This window comes from Stegodyphus dumicola, chromosome 1 (assembly GCF_044657685.1).
Source record: "Stegodyphus dumicola isolate Sdum_Otavi_A_Nest chromosome 1, ASM4465768v1".
Classification (NCBI taxonomy): Eukaryota; Metazoa; Arthropoda; class Arachnida; order Araneae; family Eresidae; genus Stegodyphus; species Stegodyphus dumicola.
This window is the reverse complement of record NC_140768.1, coordinates 111,351,065-111,363,070: the sequence shown is the minus strand read 5'-3', so window position 1 is coordinate 111,363,070 and position 12,006 is coordinate 111,351,065. Positions and strand designations below refer to the sequence as shown.

Below are 12,006 nucleotides of genomic sequence, written 5' to 3'. Positions count from 1 at the left end.
GTGTGACCAAGAATAACCATTAAATACAGTTAGTTCCTAAAAATATATGACTTCAGTTGTAACCATAATAGCTTTTCAAAAGCAAAATGTAAGTCTACATCTTGATTACTAAATTGGTATTTACATGTCCTTATGTCTAAAAATCTAATCTAACTTATATAATTTAATAACCCATATATGGACACCATTAATTAAACTATCTGGATGTCTTCAAATCGCTAAATATCAAGAACATTCATGTAAAGCAAGATATAACCAATTTTTGAAAAATGCAATTTACTCTGCACTGCTTCATTTAACCAAATTTTTCAATAAATATGCATTAAAAATGTTTAGAACAGCGGTTCTCAACCTTTTGACTAATGCGTACCATCTAAACAAAAATTGAAAACCTTCAGTACCACCGCTACAAAGTACTACTACCACCACCACTCTTGAACAAAGCTCAGATCCCATAAATTTATGAGTGTTAGAGAAAAAAATTCAATCAGGATTTGGGGGTTTTAATTTTTGAATTTAATAGTTAAAAATACTTTGCTTCTTTGCATACCACCGGTTGAGAACCCCTGGTTTAGAAGCTTTTGACAGAAGAATTCATACACAAACTAGACAAATCAAGAAAATATTATGTTAAATGCCATGAACGATAAAATATATGAAGATAACAATATACTTTATCATTTACTACCTTAAAATAAAATTTCATAAAAGCTTTTTGATTTCTGATATCTAGCATACATCATCCATAATTTGCAAATAACGTACATGTTCTCAAACACCCACATTAACATATTTCACATGACAATATTAAATTATGTAACAATAATATAAAAAAGATAAATTTAATCATCAGTAATTATTTTTAAGTATTTTCTCTTCCTTGAAAACTTTCTTCCTTCTAATTTACTTTGGTTTAAAAAAAACAACATCTAATAAATAATATTTACATTTTAAAGTTCTATTGAACATGTTCCACTGAACAACAAAATTTTGTAATGAACTTCAAATATTGAACATGATAGTATTTTTTATGCTGATTTGAAATTCTTTGACCCCATTTTCCTATCAGAAATAATTTTTTTATCATTCACTTTTTATTTTCTTTAAAAAGTTATTTTTCATGAATCAGTATTACAATTACTAATAATTATCAAAGAATATAACTCAACTAACTAGTTAGTTGTTACTAACTATAATGTTTTGGTTTCATAAGTTTTCTTATTGAAACCAAATCATTGTCAGCTAAAATTATGATGTTCTTTTTATCTTTACAATATATTACCATGCTGTACAAAACTGACGAAAATGTTCTCTCTGCTTGCTAACTAATTTATTAATTGTGTAAAATAACATACATATTGTTCCTTGGTTCTCCAGAGGAAAATCAGAATGAGAGCCCTGAAAAATTAATCTTAAGCAAAATATTCCACCCCCAGTGCTTTTATAATTTATCAGAAGCTTGATTAGTTTAGTTTCCAGCTTTTTACTTTCTAAATACAGAAGTTTATTATGGTACAGTCAAAAGTCGTTAATCCGGACTCGTCGGGACTTCGGCGATTCCGGATTATAGATCATCAGATTAAATCTGGTAAGATGGCATGCAGAAATTATAAAATTAAAAATATGAAACTGTAATTTATGAAATAAAGAACAATTATGATCTAAAGGGTATCAAAATTTACAAAGAAAAAGCTTAATATTTATTTGTTTACTTTATTAAACATTTCTTTCATTCGGAATGGTTAGATAAACAAAGGATACATCTTTATTCATTTTTTGCAGCAATTCCACTTTTTCTTTAATGGACTTCGAAACATACTTTCGCTTTGTAGATCCTTTACATATTAGTAAATATATACCAGAAATTCTATTTGACATAATCGAAAGTTCAAGCTTACTTTTATAAAATTGCTCTAACAGTCTGCAAAAAATAATAAGCGGGATCCAATTCGAAGATTAAGGAACAATGCAATCTGCAACATTAACTGAATTAGATAACTTTAGCTTAGCTTATACTGTCCATTATACATTAAACGCGCATTCGTAAACGTATTTTGTGCATGTGCACACGCATATTCGCAGCCGTAAAGGTCTTGCGTGCATGCGTCAACGCAACGCATGCACAGAAAGTTTGTAGCTTTGAGGTCCGGATTATGGGTGTCTGAATTAACGACTTTTGACTGTATTTTTAAAGGACTTGATGAGATTCAGCCATTTTCAATAACCTTTATATGCAGGATAACTAGCTATTTCTAATGTGAGGAGAAAAGAGATGCTGTTCTTAATTTTGGTTTTTCCGGTATTGGAGAACTTTATTTTCCATAAACAGAAACACTTTCCCCTTTTAGCTTGCCTTCTTGATGTAACTTTGTTTTAAGGGATGGCAAGTACACTATAAAGCATACTGAGAACTCAAAAATTACTTTTTATTCTTTGAGGTATTGCCAGTCTTTTAGGGCAAAAATTTTAATATTGCTTTTCTCTTTTTCCCCAATACTTATACAGTCAAAAGTCCTTAATTCGGACACCCATAATCCGTAATGATCTATAATCCGGACCTCAAAGCTAAAAACTTTCTGCGCATGCGCCGCGTTGGCACATGCGCACAGGCGTTTTACGCGTGCGCGTAAGACCTTGACTACTGCGCATATGCATGTGCGCAAGTGCAGAATACGTTTTCGCCTGTGCGTTTAATGTATAACGGACGGCGTAAGCTAAAATTATCTAATTATCTATTTCAGTTAATGTTAATGATTGCGTTGTTCCTTAATCTTCGAATTGGATCCCGCTTATTATTTTTTGCAGACTGTAAGAGCAATTTTATAAAAGTAAACTTGAACTTTCGATTATGTCAAATAGAATTTCCGATGCTGGAACTTCCAAAGGATCTACAAAACGAAAGTATGTTTCGATGTCCAACAAACAAAAAGTGGAATTACTGCAAAAAATGGATAAAGACATGAAGAATGTGACAGAGAGGTTAGTGAAAACGAAAAAATTTCGATTGACAAGTTAGTCGGTATTCTCGGCACAGCAATTAACGGGACTTGAACAGCGGAACTTTGTAACTGAACAAGAAATTATGTCTTTTCATAGAATTAAAGAGAAAGTATTATCACATAAAATGAAGCAACTTAAACAACTTACATTGAGAGAAATGTTTAATAAAGTAAACAAATAAATATTAAGTTTTTTTTTTTTTTTTTTTTTTTTGTAAATTTCGATACCTTTTAGATCATAATTGTTCTTTATTTCATAAATTATGGTTTCATATTTTTAATTTTAGAATTTCTGCATGCCATCTTATGAGATTTAAACTGATGATCTATAATCCGGAAAAATCGATAATCCGGAATCGCCGAAGTCCCGACGAGTCCAGATTAACGACTTTTGACTGTATAAGAAAGCAACAGCACTTTACATATTCAAGGAGCACAGCTGCCAATTTCTTGCCATAAATATGGCATAAATGTTTACTGCTTTACAGAATTTACATATTTTCAAAATTAATAAAAAATAAGCAGATTCATGTCTTTACAAAACAATACTAATTGCTTCATAGCAGCATTCAAAAAACAGATAAGATTACAGGGTTGTAATAACATAATTTTTCTCTCTACTTTAAATTAATTAAAAATGGCAATATTAAGAAAATAATTACTTCAGTATATAATATCCCATCTATAGTGAGACAAAGGAAAATAACAAGAAATTTGCAGTCTTGGAAATTAACAACAAATACAAAATACAAATTAATATACATTCTCTTTAAAAATAATATATGGCATTTAATAACTGTGTTAATCATCTACATTTTATGCTAGATGTGGTACAAAATTAGAACTTTCCTCTCCTTCCTCCACACATACTAAAAATATACACAAAAATAATAAAGTCAGAGAAGCAACTGAGGTCCCATATTGCAATACTGAGTTTCCTTTCAATATCTCACATATCTGGATGACATTTCACAAAAGAACAGCAGTGCAAAACATAAAAGAAATTGCAGAAATCTGAGCCCCAAGACAACCCAACCCAGTAGGGAAGAACAACAAAAGGTGACATACCAGTTGCATTCAGTTTGTAAGAGTGGACAGTTTGTCTACACCAGTCCTAAAGCTCTAATCTGACTGAACTTCAGTGCATTCTCAGCAAATGAATCATTTATTTATTTTGTTACTTAAGCTATGTGTACTAACTGTTCTCAAAACTGCATATTTTCGTATATGCTGCAGCATAAACTAGTGGCATCCATGAATACTCTTCACTTTTCATAGAGAATAACACATAAATTTCATTCCTAGAGATCTGTAAATTGTCTCCATGCTTGGATTTTGTTAACCTTCTAGCACACGCATGTCATATTTTTTACATCTGTTATTATACCATTTTTGGCACGAAAAATGACAGAAATGAGCGACTATTGATAACAAATTTGTTAAAACATAAAATATTAACCTTATTATTGCAAAATACAAATGATGTCACATTCAAATGACAGTAAATTATTTTTAAATGCTTATATTAGTCAGGTGGAGAAGCAATGATGTATTTTATTATAGAAATTTAAAAATTTATTATTAACTAGATTTTAAAAACTAAGTTAGTTTTATGATTCTTTTGTCGTGTCGATTTATGATTGAAATAAATATATAAATCCAGAAATAAAAATCTCTTGTAGCTCAGATCTTGTTATTTCAATTGCAGTGCCATTGAGAACAATTCTTTTGCATTTACATGGTGTCCTTTTTTTTTTAATTTATTCCTATCATATATAACAATCTCTGTCTCTGGAGTATTTTGTCTTTTTAGCAAACTTATATATTTATTTGTACATTCCAAAATTTCATCAAATATATTTATATCAACTATTTAAAAAAAATGTTCCTATTTCATCCTTTATATCCTTGGTATGGTGTTTTAGGCCAAGTAACGCTCATATTCATATTATTCGTCTTTGAGCAGTTTGCATACTTCTGTTTTTGCCACTCAGAAGATTTATCCTTACGAACATAAAATATACTGTCATCATTCCTTTTTTCTATATCATTATTACTATCATCACCCGAAATATATTGTTCAGATTCACTGCTGACATTATCTATATATTTTCCTCACTCAGATTGCTATTATTCTCACATCCAAAGGTTTCCTTGTCTTTTTTCCCTTCATCAGATAATTATTCTTGAAGAATGCAAGCAAAATCAGCTGGTTGCACATATTTTTTGCCATGAAAACCGATATAAAAATTAGTCGAATTTATACAAATTAAAATAATACACATCAATTAATAACATAAAATTACAAAATATTTGAGAAAAAATATTTTCTTAATTTTCACCCACGACCATGCGCATGTCATAACTTTTATGAAGCTGCCATGTGTTGTGTAATTTGAAGAAAAAGGCTAGAGGGTGCTGTTGCTCGCTTAGTTGTAAGAGAATAAAGTTTGTTCATGTTGAAGGCGGCAGCCTAAGAATACGCTCTGTATATAGTAATTAAAATATTGTTTAAAATGTAAAAGTGTTAAAATTAGTGAACCCACTGAACCACCATCATCTGATTTGGAGATGCACAAAATTATTAGATGGTGCATCGGCGTAAGGAATTAAGGCTTTGTGAAGATTTTAGGTGTTCGATCCAAGTGTTTCGATTTCAATGGATATTTCATATTCAAGTGACAATGGAATTCCAAATAAAGGTAGGGAAATCTTAAATTAATTATTTAGTGATTATTTGTAGTACATTAGTAAATATTTATTATTGCTGTCGTGGGTGTATTTAAATTAAATAAAATGGAAGAGAAGTTAGATAGATTGAAACGTAAACGTTCCACATTGAGATCGTCTGTTAGTAGGTTAATTAAAGTGATTGAAGATAAATTAAAAATTGAAGGGGATGAAAATTTGATTAAAGAATTACGAGAATTGTTTGAATTATTAACCGAAAAGAAAAATAATTTAAGAACGCTTGATGATGAAATACAAGAGTTAATTGATGTTAACTTAATTGAAGAAGATTGTAGTATAAGCAAAGAATACAATGACAAATGTATAATTGCTTGTAGTCAAATTAAGCAGTTTCTAGGTACGGTTACCGCAGTACCGCCAGCGAGGAATCCCCAAAGTTCTGATTTAAACCAGTCTAGTGGTAATGGAAATTTGCATGTAAGTTTCAGTTCTAGTGGGAGTAGTACGCTGAAATTACCAAAATTAATGATTGACAAATTTTGGGGAGACCCCAAACAATGGAATGAATTTTGGAATAGTTTCGAAAATTCGATACATAAAAACAAAACGCTTTCAAAAATACAAAAATTTGTATACTTAAAAACATTCTTAACAGGACAAGCTTCGAATGTTGTGTCAGGCTTTGAGTTAACAGAAAGTAATTATGATAGTTGTGTAGCATTACTAAAGGACAGATATGGTCGAAAAGACCTGATCATTAATTCATTCATGAATAAAATTCTCAATTTAGAAGCCGTTAAAAATTCTGCTAACGTAAAGGCTTTACGTAAATTATATGACGAATTAGAAGTTTCGATTCGTAATTTGGAAACTTTAGAAGTAACTTCTGGCTCATATGGACATTTATTAATTCCAATATTATTAAAATTAATTCCGGACGATTTAGTTTTGGAATTTAATCGGCAAAGAGGATCGAAAGATAAAGTTTCGGAATTAACACAATTTATTAAAACGGAAATAGAATGGAGGGAAGTTTCAAATCTAGTATTAAGCGAAAGGAAAAATCCTGTGCCTCCGCGAGTCGATCAATCAAAATATGAAACTAGAAAATACGTAAAAAATACACCCACGGCTGCATTTCATACTGCAGTTAACCGAAAATGCATCTTTTGTGATAATTTGCACGAGTCATTTAAATGCGAAGTGAATGTTTCTGATAAATTAAAGAAACTAAGATCCGAAAACCGCTGCTTTTTTTGTTTTAAAAAATTCCATACTTCAAAAAGGTGCAGAAATAAAACTAAATGTAATAAATGTGGCGGTATGTATCACAATGAATCGATTTGTACTAATAAATCCCTTGTAAACAAAAAGTCGGAACAAGGTTATTCCAAAAATGAAACTGAATCTCTTGACTTTGAATTCTGAGGAAAGAAATAAAGTTCAAAATTTAAAATTGATTGCTTCTGTTCCTCAATGTGATAATAATAATGACTGTAATGCCAGGGAAATATTATTACAAACTTGTACAGTTTATGCTTGTTCTAAATATAAATCAAAATTAACTAGATTAATTCTTGATCAAGGCAGTCACAGATCCTTTATAACGAAAAAATTGGCCGACCATTTAAAACTTACTCCAATCCGTTATGAAAGACTTTCTGTTTATTCATTTGGTGCCACGAAGGCAATGAATCATTCCTATCCGGTCATTCCTATCCGGTCGTTGAAATCGAAATTCAGAATTGGAAACAAAATAATAAAATAAAAATTGAATGTTTGATCTCGGATGTTATTTCCTCGGCGTCCATCAGTGTGCCTAGTAAACAAATTGCAGACTTCATGGAGCATATGGGGTTGCAGATCCCCGATTGCGCAAGAAAAAATAACAAAGATGTTGAGATATTAATTGGAGGGGATGAATTCTGGAATGTAGTTTATTCTGAAAGAATTAAAATATCTGAAGGGTTGTACGCAGACAGTCCTGTGTTTGGTTGGGTTGCAGCAGGAATCAAGAAAAATAAAACAAACAAAAATTGTTCTGAAAATTTAGCGGTAATGACAAACACTGTTGTGTTGAAAGATTTAAAAGGTTTTTGGGAATTAGAACATATGGGAATTAATGATTCTGATGATTATTCCGATATTGACTGCGAAATAGTAGACCAGTTTGAAAGAAATTTGCAGCTTAAAAACGGAAGATATGAGGCAAATTTAATCTGGAAATACAGTCCGAATAATCTAGGAAATAATTTTGAGGTAGCTAAGAAACGATTCGCAAACCTTCACAATAAACTAAGTAAAACTCCGGAGATTTTTCGGGAATATAAAAATATAATTGAGAACCAGATATTAGAAGGAATTGTGGAGGAATGTCCAAATAATGATACAAATTTGGGATATTTTATGCCGCACCGAGCAGTGATACGACCTAGTGAAACTACTAAGGTAAGAATTGTGTACGATGCTAGCTCAAGGACAGAGGACACGAATTCGTTAAATGACTGCCTTGAATCGGGACCTAATCTAAATCCAAATATACTAGACATTATGTTAAATTTTCGTAAGTTTAAGATAGCGTTTTGTGGAGACGTTGAAAAAGCCTTTTTGATGATAGGAATTGCTGAAGGTGATAGAAAATTTCTAAAATTTCTTTGGTTTAATGAAAATAATGACTCCTTTAAGATTATGCAAATGTGTCGCGTAGCTTTCGGTTTGACTATATCTCCTTTCATTTTGGCCGCCACTATGAAATATCACATTCGAAAATATAAAGATAAAATGCCGGACAGTTTCCAAATGTTAAATTCTTCTGTCTATGTCGATGACCTATATTTTGGAGCAGGAACGGTTGAAGATGCATATCGGTTATCTGTAGATGCGGTTAACATATTTAAGGATGCTGGGATGAATTTCAGAAAATTAAGAACTAATTCTAAAGCATTAAACGATTTATGGGTCTCAGATGGGATTAAGGAATCAGATAACAAATTAACTAGCGAATCGAATTTCTTAGGCATGATTTGGAATTCCATTGAAGACAATATAAAGTTAAATTTAAAAAATTTAATTGACTTTTCTACTGGAAACGATTTTGTTACAAAAAGGAAACTTTTGCAAAGTATCGCCCAAATATACGATCCATTTGGATTTATTGCACCCTTTGTTATTCGGGCGAAAATTATTATGCAAGAAATCTGGTGTTCCGGTTCTGACTGGGATGAGGTCCTTCCTGCAAAGATTAAGGACAAATTCAACATTTGGCGGGAGGAACTTAATGATTTAACTGAAATATCGATTCAGCGAAATTTCTTTGATGACGATCCAATGAATATAAGCCTTCACCTATTTTCGGACGCTAGTCCTAAAGCATATGGGGCCATCGCATATTTCAGATATTGTACGAGTGATTCTAAAATTAAAACTTCCTTTATCATGTCGAAATGCAGAGTTGCACCTTTAAGAGCAATCACGCTTCCTCGTTTAGAGTTAATGGGAGCACTCGTGGCTGCTCGAATGTATAAATATTTGAAAAAATTTTTTGGTGATTTAATTGAGGATGTTTATTTTTGGAGTGATTCCGAAATCGCCATTACTTGGATTAAAGGTTCGCCAAATAATTGGAAACCATTTATCGCCAATTGTGTTACAGAAATACAGAGTATATGCAACAACAAATTGTGGAACCATTGCGAAGGGAAACAAAATCCTTCCGATTTACTAACTCGAGGAATTAGTGCTCGGTCACTAATTAAGAATGATTTGTGGTGGCATGGGCCACACTGGTTACGTTTTCCTATTGAAAACTTTCCAAAACAAAAGAAATTAAAACCAAATTCAGAATCGTTGGAGTTAAGAAAAAGTATTATTTTGACTGCACCTGTAATTAACAATGAATCCCCAATTTTGCATATAGAAAAATTCAGTTCTTTAGGAAAATTACTTCGAATTACTTATTTAGATTTATTGGGAGGCTTCGGAAAAGGTCTACAGGGAATGGACCTTTAAGTGCTTTTGAGATTAAAGCAGCTGAACATTATTGGGTAAAAATTACGCAACGAGAATCGTATCAAGCGGAAATAATTAAGTTATCAAATAAAAAATCAATTCTCGATTCTTCCATCTACTCCCTTAATCCAAGGCTTGATGAGGAGGGAATTCTTCGGTTGAAAGGTCGCATTCAATTTGCAGACTGTCACGAGAATTTAAAACATCCTATTCTATTACCCTCAAAATGCAAGTTTACCGAGTTGATCATCATGGACTCGCATGAAAGGGTATTCCATGCTGGAGTTAATTCGACACTAACTCAGATCAGAGACAAATATTGGATCATTAAGGGAAGACAGCGTGTTAAGACTATCATCAGAAAATGTGTGATATGCAAACGATATAGTGCACGTCCTGGGGTACAGGATATCGCTCCACTTCCTCCAGACAGAATCCAAGAGTCGCCTCCATTTGCTGTGACCGGGTTGGACTTCACCGGTCCATTTTTTACGAAAGACAAGCAAGGTAAAGTTTACATGCTGTTGTTAACGTGTGCGGTCACTCGTGCCTTACATATAGAGATAGTAACTGATCTCAGCACTGAAAGTTTTTTGCTAGCTTTCCGAAGATTTTTAGCTCGCCGAGGACTGTGTACCACCGTGTATTCCGATAATGCCAAGACTTTTAAAAGAGCTGATAAAGAACTAAAACATATTTTTAAAACTTTGAGTGACTCATCTGTGAAAGAATTATTTTCTGCTAGAGGCATAAATTGGAAATTTATTATTGAGAGGGGTCCATGGTGGGGAGGGTTTTGGGAGCGTATGATACGAACCATAAAATCCAGCTTGCGAAAAATTATTGGTCGATCATCCCTTACTGTGAAAGAGCTTGAAACAGTGCTCAATGAAATCGAGGCAATGATTAATTGTAGACCAATTACCTACGTGTTTACCGATCCCAATGAACCTTCTCCACTAACACCCTCTCATTTTCTGGTTGGTAGACGATTGCTATCTCTGCCTGCTAATAAAATAACATCAAATAATTTGATTGGGTCAAGAAATTCAATTATTAAACGATATAAATACCATCAAGATATTTTAAATCATTTTTGGAAGCGTTGGAGATCAGAGTATCTTTTTAATCTGAGATCTGCCAATATTTGTCCTCCACACTCTAACGCATCTCAGTTTAAAATCAACGATATTGTCTTGATTCATGACGACAAACATCCCAGAAATCTTTGGACAATAGGTAAAATTTTGGAATTAATGCCAGGCAGAGATGGTAAAATAAGATCTTGCATAATTAAAACACCTACTGGTACCTTAAAAAGGCCTATACAATTGTTATATAATATGGAACTTAACTAATGTTTGTATTTGTATTTTTAGGTTTGATTCTCCTGACCTTGCTGATAGGTATCATTTAATGTTTTGTAAAATTTTATGTGCTTATAATTATGTATGCATGTGTTATATTTAACCATTTCTCCAGGATTTATTGTCGAAATATTAATTGAATATTCTAGAATATATTATTGAAAGATGAACTCTCCACCGAGTTCAGGTGGGGAGTGTTGTGTAATTTGAAGAAAAAGGCTAGAGGGCGCTGTTGCTCGCTTAGTTGTAAGAGAATAAAGTTTGTTCATGTTGAAGGCGGCGGCCTAAGAATACGCTCTGTATATAGTAATTAAAATATTGTTTAAAATGTAAAAGTGTTAAAATTAGTGAACCCACTGAACCACCATCATCTGATTTGGAGATGCACAAAATTATTAGACCATGTAGCACAAAGGCCCAGTAAAAAAACAAAAAAATCATATGACTTCCTGTTGGTACATTCCATGATGTGGGGAAAGGTTGAAAGGAGGAATAAAAATGACATTCAGACGTCTCAGCTGCGATATGCAAAAAATGTGCATTAAAAACTGAATTTGTCATAAGCTTTGTGCATAGCGCGCGTGCTTTAAGGTTAATGATGAAGTAATTCTGTGAACTAACGTCAATGCATTATACAAGATCAACATCTCTGGAAAATAAATATTCAAAACTCATGCTGTTTGTTATGAAACCTAAGTACTTCTGTATTTTTTCATAATACAGTACAAAGTCTGTAATCCAGACGTCCATTATCTGGAATGATCTATAATCCAGACCTCAAAGCCACAAACTTTTTTTTTTGTATGCTTTACGCATGCACATTAATGCGCATTTAAGCATGTGCATGCGTGTTGGGTGGATGTGTCTCCAGATACATTAAAAAAAGCTTGGCGTAATTTACGGTCAGATACCATATTTCATGGTGAGAACGATGAAGATAA

At 32.4% G+C, this 12,006-nt stretch overlaps 1 protein-coding gene across 13 annotated transcripts in view; it reads right to left on the bottom strand.

Annotated features, from left to right (window-relative positions):
* Nucleotides 1–12,006, bottom strand: part of LOC118191118 (serine/threonine-protein kinase tousled-like 2) — a 558,371-nt gene that overhangs the window by 66,798 nt on the left and 479,567 nt on the right. The window lies entirely within an intron of this gene.